Raw genomic sequence first — 15155 nt, forward strand, 5'->3', positions numbered from 1 at the left:
AAAACAAATGGTATTACAAACACCCTTTGACAATTGAAAAAAAAATGAAGTACTGAAAGCCTACATAACTTTTAAATAACATAATCAGAATTTGACTTAGATACACCAGATTCAAAACTGTTGTTCTTTTTCACGACCATTGAGTTCAATGGTAAAAAATAACATCCTTACATTTCAACACATTTAAGCAGATTTGTACTAGGGCAGCCCTGGTGGCTCAGCAGTTTAGCACAACCTTCAGCCCAGGGCGTGATCCTGGAGACCCTGGACCGAGTCCCACGTTAGGCTCTCTGCATGGAGCCTGCTTCTCCCTCTGTCTGTGTCTCTGCCTCTCTCTTTCTCTGTGTGCCTCTCATGAATAAACAAATAAAATCTTTAAAAAAAAAACAGATTTGTACTAAACTTTTTTTTAAATTGGAAATCATAATTCAAACCTAAGCATTTGGGTATTTCTATCAACATCAAACTTTCGGTAGTGAAGGCTGTCTATTCTATTAGCATAGCCATTTAAATTTTTCCAGTTCTATTTATGTTAATAAATATTTGGTTTGATCAAAACTATTATGTAATTAATAGTTCTGTTGCTTTAGTTTAGAACAATAATATTCTACTTTTAGTGAAAAAATAAAATAACGCAAATATTTAATCTTACAGAATATAGAGAATATAGAAAGCAACAATTTTAAATAAATATAGCAATGACATGTTAAGTTATAAAAACAAACAGGTAAATAGGGTTCTATTTATATTGTAGTTCTGCATGGGACTCTAGTTAGAGTTAGCTATGAGTTAGCTAGAGTTAACACATAGCTAGCTATGTGTATAAGACATTTTATTTTCCTTAGGTTATCTTCCTTACTTCAAACTTACTTCTAAAGTTAAATAGTCAGTGTACACCTGTAAATAATTATAGACGTATCTCTCCAGGTAAGGAAGCACCAACAAGCATTCTTCTCAGTCCCCCAGAAAGCAAGCCATTTACAACCTGAGAATTTGGGGGTTACCCGCTCCATAAAAAGATAGTAACGTGAAGTTGTGTGTGATAAATATTTAAGAAGTAAGTCATGTCTTTTTTGTTAGCATTAATTTGTGATATAGACTAAGTAAATACTGAAATATCTGTGAAAGTTAGGAAGCATTCACCTTGGAAAACACAATAGACATTTTATTCAATTCATATAGAATGCTATAGCGACAATTCATGAAACTCTAAAACCTCCTATGACAGCCAAGAAAACCATCCTTAGAACAAACTGTTCCAAAGAAAATTCGTCTGTTCTATGCTAAAAATGGTGAGATTCTAATGAGAATGTATCTACTGATCAACAACCTATTTCTACTATTATCTAAGTGACATATGGCATAGCATTCGTGATAATTTTAACATTTGTATTGCCATAGTGAAGCCAGCTTATCTTCAATTCTCATTAAAGGAAAAGGAAAATTCCCAGATCTGCCCACAAAAGGTAAATATTGAAATAAGAAATCTTTGTACCATTACTGCTGTTTGTGCTCCCCTTCTAGTGTCTATTTTTCATGCACAGCAGGTAAAGTAAGAATTAGGGCATCGGCATCAGTGGCATCAACTTTTGTTTATTCCAGAAGAGCTAAGTATAATCAGATATATGGAAGCTAATTTTTGGATAATGCATTCTGAATTTTTCTCATACGTGGACCATTGCTATCTATAGAGAAAGCATGATTGAATTACATTATTTCACACAAACACTGTAGAAGCATATCTTCATACTGAGCATTTCTGGAAATTCAATAAGCAAAAGAATCAAGTGATTTTTGACATCTGCTATTTAAAGTCTTCACCAATGTGCAAAAGAGAAAACTAAAGATTATTTAAAAGCAATAACTAAAATATACTGCACATTGGAAGACATGATAGCACTTGAATCCAGCCGCCCTTTGAAGAGATGAGTTATTTTGCAGATGGCTCCCATCCGGCAAGATTCTTCCGTTTATAGTGCTGCAGGTGGTAAAATAGGACACAGGAACAGGGGTGGAAAGGTTAGAGTTATATAATTCTCTCAACAGTAAGTTCAGTAAAATTAGATTAAGTTCCCAGCCTTCATTCATTATCAGTACTGCCATCTAGGATGACATGGAAAGAATCATTTTGATGAGTATTAAGCTTAGCTCATGATGTCAGTTTTTCATAATTTATCACACTAGTCTAAAGAAAATAGCTAAAATGAAAACACACTTTCAAATAATGGGTAAGACTGAAATGCCCAGTTTAATGAACCTAAACAAAAGTCATGAACAGCCATCTCTAGTTGCCTAGTTTGCAAGTGGAATAATTCTCATAATTAGCTTGAAGACTAGGAATAAATTAAATTTAGAACGTGGGTCAGCCAAGACAGACCAGAAAACAACCAACCTCAAATTTCAGTGACTTACAAACAATAAGTTTATTGGTTAAGCTACATGTAAAATGCAGATTCACAAGAGAATTCTTATCAAAGTGGCCTAAGATCCAAGCAGAGGCCTTACCATCTTAGGATGCTGCCCTTTCGATGTATGCATCTATGATTGTCCACGGAGGGAAAGAGTTTGAAGGCTTTGCGACAGCAATTAAATACTCCAACCTAGGACTGACACACTCTTCTGGTGGTCATATTTTAACAACAAAACAAATAACGTCTTCATTCCTAACTTTGCAGGAATTAGTGCAATTCTCTGTTCCTAGAAGGAGAACAGAACCTAAAATAATAACAATCCGTAGCAGTGTTACCACATAGGGAAATTTCATCACTTAGTGCCCAAGTCATGACATGATAATAATATACCTGATATTTTATCATCTTTTCTTAAAAGTTTTTTGCAAATACCTTCCTAAAGATAGCACCATGCTGGGACACACAGGGTAAATTTAAGTATATCATTAAAAGAGAGAAAGAAGAATGATGACATTTCAGAGGAAAATCATTGCCAATAAGATTTGAGGTAAGATCTAGAACACTATTATATAAACACTGGTTTAACATAGAAAGGGACAGATAGTGTCACTGGTAGAAACAGCTTGACAAAATTGTTAAGTGAACTTTCCTAAATTTTACATATCAGCTTCAGATCCCTCATATTAAAAATTTGATTTTGCTTCCCAACATCTTTAAAGTAAAGATTCAAAAAAATTTTTTTAAAGGCTGGCAACGTTAATAAGATAGTTTCATACTTGCTTTGAGACCAAGTGTCTAAAAGTATCTATCACCAAAATCTTTGCTCTGACCTGTAGAATCTATCTCCTTGCTTGATGAGGTTAGTTTTTTTTTTTTTAAATAAGAATGTCCAGAAATGTGGATAAGCTTAAGAGAAAACGTGTACAAAACTATCAAGGAAGCCGTTAAACATACTGTCACTGACCTAGTCTAGCAATGTTGGCTTTTATTAAATGGCAGCTGTGTCTGATTAAAAAATTATGACTCCCCTCAGGAATCATGAGGGTCATTAAAAACCAAGTCATAAAATCCTCTGCTCCCTGAAGGCACACTGACAGAGAACACTTCCCATTTCCTTACTGTAATTTAACTTTAACTACCATAATGCCCAATGTGTTCTTAAAAGATTTCTTAAAAATTATCATTGTATCCTTTACACACCTATATCAAATTGTTAAATAATTACATTAAATTAGTATTTGAAAAATACAAATGACCTGAATTATAAATATGGTCTGGTAGCTGGTCACCTTAACTGCTTTTATCTCTCAGATTTATCAATGTATTTTCAATTAATTTATTTTAATGAGTATATCCATATGTCTTTATCTTCATAATTCTGGAAGAAATTGGATGAGAAAACAAAAGACTATCTGTGGGAAAAAAATCTATAGAAGTTCATAGACTTACCAAATATTACAGATAGAAAAGTTTGCAGATATCTTCCTAATTCTAAATTTATAAATAATGGTTTGCAAACTTTAATATATAAATTCTCCTTAGGGAAAGATTTTTCACTTTTTTTTCTTATTATTTTAATCCTATCATACTTCTCTTTCAAAGATTGCTGTTTTTCAACTCCATTTGCAGTTAAGGGTGACAACCAGCTAAAATTATCCAGATAATTTACAGAAAGCCAACGATATAATTAGTGCAATGGACCAGAAAATTCCTCATAGTCATCTTTCCAATGTCAGTTTAGAGTCTCTACAGGATGGCCATTATTATTCTTAAAGTTCAGATTTATAAGTTTTGGCTTTAATCTACATTGCTGGTGTGCAAGGAGCGAAATAACTTTCTGGAGCCTCTTTTATAAGGGTACTAATCCCACTTATGAAAGCTCTGACTTTAGGAACTAATTACCTCCCAAAGGCCCAACTTTCAAACTGCTTAGGGGTTAGGATTTCAACATATGAATTTTTGGGAAAAGCAAATATCAATCTATAGCAGTTGGGATGCATAGGAATATTAAGGTCGCATGCTATCATGGACCAGTGATGACTTCAGGTCAGGGTGTTGTAACAAAATACCATAGATTGGGTGTGGCTAGAACAGCACAACTATTTTCTCACAGTTCTGGAGGGTGGGAAGTCCAAGATAAGCTGATTTTGTTTCCGGTGAGAATTCTCATCCTGGCTTGTAGAGAACTGCCTTTTTGCTGTGTCTTCCCATGGCCTTTTCCTTTGTGCATGTGTTCACAGAGAGAGAGCTCTGGTCAATTTTTCTCTTTGTATGAGAACATTAATGTTATTGGATTAGGACTTAGGACTATGTATACATTTTCTTTTCAAGTATAAATCAGTGCATTAATTATGGCAGCTCATTTAGCAAATACTAATAATTATGAACATTTTGGAGTGTTTACCTTTTGCCAGAGATTGATATAAGTTCTTTTCATGTATTGACTGATTTAATTATTTGAAAATCGTTCTGATAGATAATGTGCTTATTCCCATCTTACAGATGAGAAAGTGGGCATGGTGATGAGATGAGAAACAATCTCATATAACCTAAATTATCTCCTAAGGACCCTATCTTTAAATACAATCACATTGGAGTGTTAAGGCTTCAACATATGAACTTTGGGAAGACACAACTATTCAGTCCATAACACATGGCAACTAGCTGTCTTTTTAGGAGACTTTGCTGTCCAGAAAACATCAAACTTCCTTAACATATTATTGTATGTTAAGGATCTGTTCCCCATTTGTATATTTATTTTTGTGACTCCGTATTTTCAACCTGTCTATAATCCTTTGGTACTATAAATTTCATGACCTTGTTATTTTCTATGCTTTGTAGTATATATTTATTCTATAGTTAAGACATAAGGGAGGACTTCACTGTTTATATTAGCTGACTATTTGATAATTGAGTTTATTTTCTCCATGTATCTTTCAAGAATCAGAAAACATCAATTTTATTTTTCCTTGCCATAATCTTTAGATTTGAGTTCTTATTATTGAAATTTTTTATGCAGAGCCTATCCTCTTGCCCATGTCACTATCCATTTCTAGAACTTTTCTAACCTCATATCAACATAATTTTCTTACATTGCAGACATCTGGCTTATACAGAGCATTTCAGATATAGTGAAACTGCTTACTTAAGAGGATAAGCAAATGTTGATTTTTTTCAATGTAATTATTATAGTTTAGTAGAAGGAGTGTCTTGGAAGTTTGTAGAAGTTTATTCTATCTAATTCCTACTCTAATTGGCCATGTTTACTTAAATAAGTTTTAAAACTCTTTGGCCTTTAGCTTATCAAAAAAATAACTAAATACAATTAATTGCCTTTCACTGCTTAAAGTTTTCAATCTTGTAACTATACTTTAGACAAATATGAAAAATATTTTTTTCAAATTGTCTACTATGAAAAAATTGTCACTATAGTGAGCTATAAAATTAACCATGTAGTATGGAGGGAAGTCAAATATAATTTAACTATTTCTTTGACATCCAATTTATAAAGTAACTATGAGATATTATTTAAAACTTTCAAATCAGGAGTATCTAGGTGGCTCAGTTGGTTGAGCGACTGACTTTTGATTTCAGCTCGTGTCTTGATCTCAGGGTTGTGAGAAACCCCACATTGGGCTCAATGCTGGGTGTGGAGTATACTTAAATTAAAAAAAGAAAGAAAGAAAGATAAAGAATCTTTCAAACAACAACAACAAAACACAACACAGATGTTAAAAAATTCAGTACTATTTGACTATTAAATATAAAAGTGTACAGAAGTAACAATACATAGTATTGATCATGTTGTACAAACATAGGACTATGTATACATTTTCTTTTCAAGTATAAATCAGTGCATTAATTATGGCAGCTCATTTAGCAAATACTAATAATTATGAACATTTTGGAGTGTTTACCTTTTGCCAGAGATTGATATAAGTTCTTTTCATGTATTGACTGATTTAATTATTTGAAAATCGTTCTGATAGATAATGTGCTTATTCCCATCTTACAGATGAGAAAGTGGAGACATAAAATGATTAAATAACTCTTTTTAGGTTATAGAGCTGTTAAGTGTCAAATTCAATTTTAATTCAATAGGTTTAACTCTAAAGCCCATATATATATTAACATTTAATTAAAACTGCATCAAGTAAGAGTACCTGGGTAGCTCAGTCAGTTAGTTGTCCAACACCTGATTTGTGCTCAGGTCATGATCTCTGGGACCTGAGATCAAACTCCAAGTTGAGCTCCATGCTCAGCAGGGAGTCTGCTTGAGGATTTCTCTTCCTTTCCCTTGACCTCTGGCCCCACTCATGCTCTCTTTCTAAAATAAATAAAGAAATCTAAAAAGAACTGTGTTAAATATAATTAATAAAAGTAAAGAACGTGCTTGTTGTTTGACATACCAATCCTTTAAGTGAATAGAAGTGTAAATGAAGACTAATGTGTAAATATGGTGGTAGGATATTGTGTCAAAAAGAAAGCTATTGGAAACAACTTAAATGGATCATAAAAGAAAATGGTTAAAAAGAAAAGACTGTACATCCTTGGAATCAAATGCTATGGAAATAATACATGTCAGTCTAGAATATAACAGTTAAAGCTATAGAGACATGTTTATGATTTTCTTTTAAGAGAAAACAGCAGGTTGCTATAGTGTAGGTGCAATGAAAACCTAATTTCATATGGATCTATACCCAAATGTTAACTGTGATAATCTTCGAAAGCTAGAATTTTAAGTGGATTTTTTCTATGTTGCTATAGTTTTGAAATCTATTATAAAATATACTAGTGTTGTATATTAAATAAAATATTAATTGAAAATGTTCAATAAGGCAGTTCACATCTTCCAATTTTTGGCATATTTATTTGTCCATAGTTATGCCTTTCTCAATGAATTTTTTAACAGATTTAACAAATTATGGGCAAGAGACACATTATAGCTGTGTAAAAACAACAAACAAAAAATAAAAAACAAAGCACTCTGTAAATTTAAAGAATATTAGACCACCACGTGATGGAATAAATAAAGAAATCTTTAAAAAATACTGTGTCAAATATATCACCGAGTGATAAACCAGTCTGGTTTATCATTTCTTTAATGATGCTGACCCTACCAGATGGCAAATTTCAATGCAGGTATGGGATCCATGATGTGAAAACCTCATTTTAAATAGATGCAATGTGGAAAGATATTAAGGACGAATAAAGCTAAATATTACTGGTTTCATTTTATACTTCTGGAAAAACTTTGTATTCCTGATTGATACACTATTAATTTTAGCAATAATGTGAATCAAAAATAGTCATTTGTCTATCTGTACAAAACCGGCATTAAATTGTAGAAGTGATTCTTAAAGGATTAAGATATGTTGCTATAGCAACTTACTACAAGCTGTTAATACAACTAGAATATACCAAATATGGGTTAGAAATAGTCTCTGTGATTTAAAAGAAAAATTAGACTTTTTTGCTCTTTAGGATTAATATGTTTCAGATATTTTATAACATTAGAATGCTAAAGATAAGAAAATCATAGAACATTTTATTGTAATTCTAAGGCATATCTATATATATATATATTAAACTTTAATTTTGTCTAGTAAATGCAATGGGACAGTGTCTTGCAAAAATTTTTATTGAGTCAATGAATAAGTAAATTGGGGAAAGTTATATATAAAACATAAATTTAAAATGTAACAAAAGATTCCATTTTCTTATTTTTGGTTATATATAACAAGCTAAAAGGGAGACAAATACTAAATCAACTTCACGTTTCCCCTTTGCATCTATGACTATGACTGGGACTCCTTAATTATCAGTCTTTACCCTCATCTGTGTACTCTCTTGGTCTTTGTCTAATTTTATCTTTTGGTATCATCTATCCCTGACATGAAGATCATGGATGTCATGGAATTCAAGAGGATATAGGGATTTGAGAAGGAGTGAAGAGCTAAGTAAGAAGTAGAGTAGTATGAAGGTAGAAAAGTATCTCTGATGTTTGACAACAATCATGGGAATGTAATAAGTGTAATTTAACAGAAATGTTACAGGGAAAATTGAAATGAAAATTAATACAAGATGAGCAAATAGAGAAAAAGGCACATATGGTTTTCTGTGAGATTTGGCTGTTAGACTGAATGGAAAAATCGGAGTGTAACTTAAGGATAATAGGAGTTATGATGGGATATAGAAGAACACACTGATTAAATGTTAAGAAAAATCTAGTAGAGTGGAAGAGTTTAATGAAGTAAGAAAAGGGGAGGATTGCATGAAAGAATGTCTCAAAAAATTATAAGTAAAAAGATTACTATAACATGTGCAAGGAGTGGCCTTTGAAAATAAGAAGTAACTTTTATTCTTGATATTTTTTTTAATCTGAAAAAACTTCATAGAAAGCTATAAGGCTTGTTAGCTAATCTACTCTGCTCTTCAGCTCTAAGGAAGTTTGTCTAAGCAATTTGACCTTTATGGTGGGTAAGATAGTTTGGAGTAATTCTCTCTCATTTTTGAACTTTTTTTCTTTAGGTTCCTTTTCATAGACTATAGCAAAAATCAATGGATGGCAGCATGAACTTTTTTATTAATCAACCATATTATATCCAGAATTATATTGTTCCTTATGTGTAAAGGAAATTAATTCTTATAAAAACATACATCTTTTTCAATTGGGTAAAAAAAAGATCTGCAACATTCTGGTCTGTGATGTGCTTATAGTCTAGTTATATTTTGAATTCCTTACTTCAAGAAAAATAATCAGGAATTCATTTGATACCGTGAGGAATGGAAAAATCTCTGTCAGAGCCAAAACACTTATTTTCTGTGGTAATTTTGGCAAGCCCTCAATCTAAATGGCATATGATGCTTCCTTATAGAAGTACAAAAAAAAAAAAAAAAAAGAAGTAAAGTAAAGTCACAGGGTTGAAGAATCCAATACCTGGACTAGAAGATAACACTGGAGGGATTCAGCACTAGACTACATGAAGAAGGAAAGATCAGTCAACACAAAACTAGGGACACGGAACTCACCCAGTCAGAGCAGGGAAAAAAAAATGTGAACATATCCCAAGCATCTTCTGGGGCAAAATCAAGCAGACTAATATTAACATTATAAGGATCCCAGAAAGAGAGAGAGAAAGAGAGAGAGAAAGGAGCAAAAATCTTATTTGAAAAAATAATAGCTGAAAACTTACCTTAGGCTGGAAAAGGAAACAAACATCCTAATCCAGAAAGCCCAGGAAATTTCAAATAAGAAAGAAACAGAGAACTACAAAATGTCCCCCAAAAATTTTTTCAAATGGCAAAAATTGCTTAAAGTGAAAAAGGCCTAAATTTTACAACTGAAAGACATAGAGTGGCTAAATGGAATTAAAAAAAAAAAAAGACCCCTCTATATGCTGTCTTTAAGGTACTCACTTTAGATGTAAGGCGATACACAGACTGAAAGTGCAGGGAGTACAAGAAGGTATTCCATGCAAATACAAACCATAAGAAAGCTGGAGTAGCTGTACTTATATCAGACAAAATAGACTTTAAAGACCATAAGACAAAAAGATGGACATTAAATGATTATAAAGTGTCAATCCAAAAGGAGAATATAATATTTATAAATATTTATGAACCCAATATAGGAACACCTAAATATATAAAGCAGGTATTAACAAACTTAAAGGGAGAAATAGGCAATAATAACAATAGTAGAAAGCCTTAATTCCCTACTTACATGAATGAATAGATCATGCAGATGAGAAATCAGTAAGGAACAGTTCACTTTAAATGAATGTTAAACCAGATGAACTTAAATGGATATACAGAACATTCCATCCAAAAGCTGTGAAATACACATCTTTTCAAGTGCATGTGGACATTTTTCAAGGATAGATCATGTTAGGTCACAAAACAAGTCTTAATAAATTTAAGAGAATTGAAATCATATCAAACATCTTTTCTGAAATCATATCAAACATCTTTTCTGACAATGATATCGTGAAACTAGAAGGTAATTATACAAATAAAGCTGGAAAATTCACAAATATATGGAAATTAAACAACATGCTACTGAATAACCAATGGGTCAAGGGAGATATCAAAAACAAACCTTGAGAAAACAAAAATGGAAATGTAACATAATAAAATTTGTAGGATGTAGCAAAAAGCAGATCTAAGAAAGAAGTTTATAGTGATGAATACCTACTTTAAGAACCAAGAAGTCTCAAGCAACGTAAATTTATACCTCAACAAACCAGGAGAAGAATAAATAAAATCCAAAGTTAGTAGAAGGAAGGGAATAAATGAAATAGATACTAAAAGATAAAGGATAAAAGATGAAGGATACATTTCATATGACCATTTCAATAAATACAAGAAAAGCATTTGACAAAATTCATCACCCATTTATGATAAGAATTCTCAAAAATGTGATGGAAGGAATGCACCTCAACATTACAAAGCCCATTTATGGCAAAATCACAGCTAACATCATATTCAGTGGTAAGAATTGAAAGCCTGTCCTCTAGAACCAGGAACAAGACAAGGATGCCTACTATCACCAATTTTATTCACCATAGTATTGGAAGTCCTAATCACAGCAATCAGAAAAATAATAAAATAAAAGCATCCAAATTGGAAAGGAAGAATTAAAACTCTCATTATTTGCGGAGGACATAATAATATATACAGTAGATCCTAAAAACTCCATGAAAAAACTTTTAGAACTAATAAACAAATTTAGTGAAGTTATAGGATACAAAATTGATACAGAAAAATCCATTGTGTTTTTATACACTAGTAATAAACTTTCACAAAGAGAAATTAAGAAAAAAATAAATTAAATTAAAATTAATAAAAGAGAAATTAAGAACAAGCCCACTTACAGTTGCATCAAAAAGAATAGAATACCTAATAATAAATTTAACCAAAGAGATGAAAGACCTGTATACTGAAAACTATAAGACATTAATTAAATAAATTTAAAGAAACACAAATAAATGGAAAGATACTTTATGTTTACGGACTGGAAGAATTGCTACTGTTAAAATGTCCATACTACCCGAAGGAATCTGAAGATTCGATGCAATCGTTATCAAAGTTCCAGTAGCAGTTTTTACAGAAATAGAATGAGTAATCCTAAATTTGTATGGGACCATAATAGGTTCCAAATAGCCAAAGTACTCTTGAGAAAGAAGAACAAAGATGAGGCACCATGCTTCCTGATTTCAGACTATATTACAAAGCTGTAGTAATTAAAAACAGTATGGTATTGGCATGAAAGCAGATATATAGACCAATAGAACAGAATAAAGGGCCTAGAAACAAACCTCCACATATATGATAAATTAATTTGCAACAAAGGAGCCGAGAATATACAATGGAGAAAGGACAATCTTCAACGAATGGTTTATGGAAAACTGGATAGCCACATATCAGGAATGAAACTAGACCACTATTTTACACCATACACACACACACACACACACACACACACACACACACACACTAATTCAAAATGGATTAAACACTTGAATGTAGGACCTGAAATCATAAAACTCTTGGAAGAGAACATAAGCAGTAAGCTCCTTGACACAGGTCTTGATGATAATTTTTAAATCTGACACCAAAAGCAAAAATAACAAAAGCAAAAATAAGTGTGACTACATCAAACTGGAAATCTGCACAGCAAAGGAAACCATCAGCAAAATGAAAAGGCAGCCTACTGAATGGGAAATAATATTTGAAAATCATATATATGACAAGGGGCTAACATGCAAAATATGTAAAGAACCCATACAACTTCAAAGCAAAACTTGAACAACTTGATTAAAAAATGAGTAGAGAATCTGTATCAACGTTTTTCAAAGACAGCCAACAGGTACATGAAAAGATGCTCTCCATCATTAATCATCAGGGGCATGAAAATCAAAACCTCAGTGTGATATCACCTACACCCTTTAGAATGCCTAATATTGAAAAGACAGGAAATAACAAGTGTTGGCAAGAATGCGGAGAAAAGTGAACTCTGGTGCATCGTTGGTAGGAATGTAATTTGTTGCAGCCATTATGGAAACCAGTATGGAGCTTCCTCAAAAAATTAAAAATAAAACTACTATGTGATCCAGCAATTCACTTCGGGGTATTTATCTGAAACAAATGAAAATACTAACTCAAAATATATCTGCACAACTATGTTTGTATCAGCACTGTTTATAATAGCCAGCATGTGGAAATAATCTAAGTGTCCATAAATTAGGAAATAAAGAAACTAAATATTGATATAAAATACACATACATTAACACACGCATACACACGATGAACTATTCAGCCACAAAGAAGAATAATATCTTGTTATTTGTGATAACATGGATGGACCTCCAGGCCATTTTGCTAAGTGAAATAGATAACAAAGTAAAAGATAAATACTGTATGATCTTTCTTATCTGTGGAATAAAAAAAAAAGAAATTTAAGAAAAAGTATTTTTAAAAATAACACATGTAGTGTTAAGAATTCTCAAAAATGACCATCAGAGTTTCTGACCATCAGAGTTTCCACGCTATCATTATTTTTGGTAGTATCCATTCAACCTTCTTTGACTTTGTCAATGAAAACTTTCAAAAAGTGTATGGACTAGTAAAATGTGATCCTGCATAACTTATCAGATAATTCTTTTTCTGTACTTTGGAAGTTCATAAACTAGTTGTAACTAGTTTTAACACACACTAGTTGTGTGTTACATATAAGTACACACAATCTAGCAAATAATAGATTTGGGTAACACAAATTTTCATCTTGGATTTTTATGTTTTATAATCTTCCCCTAGCATATTGAGAATTCTAAGCATAAAAACAGTTTTATTCTCTCCTCTCTTCTTAAATTTCTTCGTATTTCATGAAATAGCCTTATTCTTCACAAATTTAATAAATCAAATTCTGCAAAACAGACACATCTTGCAAAATGCTAGTAAGTGAACTTCTAACGAGGAATAGAGAAGACAAGCACAAATATAGCTAGGTTTGCAGACTTATTAATGGGATAACGCGGGTGGTTCCTTCTGCTGACTTCTTTTTTAAATTTTCCCACTTGGATTACAAGACAAAAATGAATCTGCTATTGGGAGTGTCTCTAAATAATCCTCTAGGAACATTAGCTTAGATATGTTTAAGGTAAAAATTTAGCTACTGTAATCCTCAAATTTCAAAGAGACAATTATTTGGAGGGAAATCAATTTTTGAAATAAGAGATTTTAACTCAAAAGGAAAAATTGCAAAAAAATGAATTTTAGGTAATAATATACATATTGAAATATGTTTGGTTGGAAATATAATAATGTCTGCAACCTCAAAGTGTACTACAAATAAGAAGGATTGATGGAGATTACTCAATATTCAGACAAGTAAAAAGCATAATGTGATTTATAGAATTTAAACAGTGGGGTTATGACTTTCACAGTAAAATTCTTTAAACTGTTCTATGTGTTTGTAATATTTCATAGTAAGATGTCTGAAAAAGCCAAATCTGCATTCTAAAAGAAAGAAAAGGCTTATTTAGACAAAGACATATCATTATACTTACTGAAAAATATCACTAAGCTTTCATATGCCTAGATGCAGACTTTTTACCTTTGCTGTAGCCACGACCACCGACTTAACTACATCTTTATAATTTGACAAATCAAATGATTCTCTCAATCCATTTCATCTACAACTTAGAGAAAAACAATATAGAAGAAGGGGAAAAGAGACTTTGGATTTTCTCAATCAATAGACTCTTATTCCTTGATTGATTAACTGATGACACATGCAGTCAATTTTATTTGACTTGTCTGTTACTCAGAAGAAAAGACAGCTGTCCATTTGTCTCCACCCTTAGAGAGAAAGATTGAGATTTGACCACCACTGGAAAGAATTTGTTTAATAAATAGTGGTGCCAATAAAATGGCACATATATAAGCCTCTAACTTAGAAACTTTGCAGGCTAAATTCAGAGGCTTCATGATGAATTTGGTAAATTGTGTCTTTGTGCTTTGTCCCCACTTCTTATCTGCAAATAAACCCCCACATAGTCAGACAAAATCAAAATTAGCATGTTCTGTTACATTATACAGATTAGTCATGTTCTTTGTAGGAAAAAAATAGAGAATCCAGAAAAGCAAAAATTAAACAAAACATAATTCCACTAGAGGAAAGCATCATTTTTTTTCACATTTTCAAGTACATATGTTCATATTCTATGTAGGTATGCATTCATAAAATAACCATTTATTAATTTATTGTGTTTTTATACTTTTTAGTTTAATAATTACAGAGGAGATGCAAAAATGCTATGGATCTGGGGATGGAAATTAGGCATACCGCAAACAATCTATTTAGCCTCAATTAAGCAATAATTTTCATAATGCTAGTCTATTCTAAAGAACAAAAGTGGAATGCTTATCTAAAATGTGTGATGTAATTATCAATTTTTGCAACATATTTAAGTTGCTGGGCATTGCCTTCTTTCACATAATGTATAAATTTATAATTTGGACCTCATCTATCTTATTTGTTTACAATTTTTAATACACAATATGAAAGTAATCAATGTCCTTTCTATGACTATTTCAGTAAACAGTCATGCACATATATCTTTGGCTACTTTTCCAATCATTTGTTTATTACAAAATCCTTGAAGATAAATTGCTAGACTAAACAAAATGTGCATTCATAAAAATCTACTCTAAAAATGGTTGCATAAATTTAACTTGCA

General features: G+C 31.8%; 1 long non-coding RNA gene across 2 annotated transcripts in view; it reads right to left on the reverse strand.

Annotated features, from left to right (window-relative positions):
* Positions 1-723: 723 nt before the first annotated feature.
* LOC121471284 overlaps positions 724-15155 on the reverse strand; it is a 46298-nt gene continuing 31866 nt past the window's right edge. For both annotated transcript variants that reach the window (XR_005982650.1, XR_005982649.1), the window contains exons 3-4: positions 2506-2697; positions 724-1978 (exon numbers count right to left, since the gene is read on the reverse strand). This is a non-coding gene — a long non-coding RNA (uncharacterized LOC121471284). The remainder of the gene's footprint in view (positions 1979-2505; positions 2698-15155) is intronic.

This window comes from Vulpes lagopus, chromosome 1 (assembly GCF_018345385.1).
Source record: "Vulpes lagopus strain Blue_001 chromosome 1, ASM1834538v1, whole genome shotgun sequence".
In the NCBI taxonomy this organism is placed as follows: domain Eukaryota; kingdom Metazoa; phylum Chordata; class Mammalia; order Carnivora; family Canidae; genus Vulpes; species Vulpes lagopus.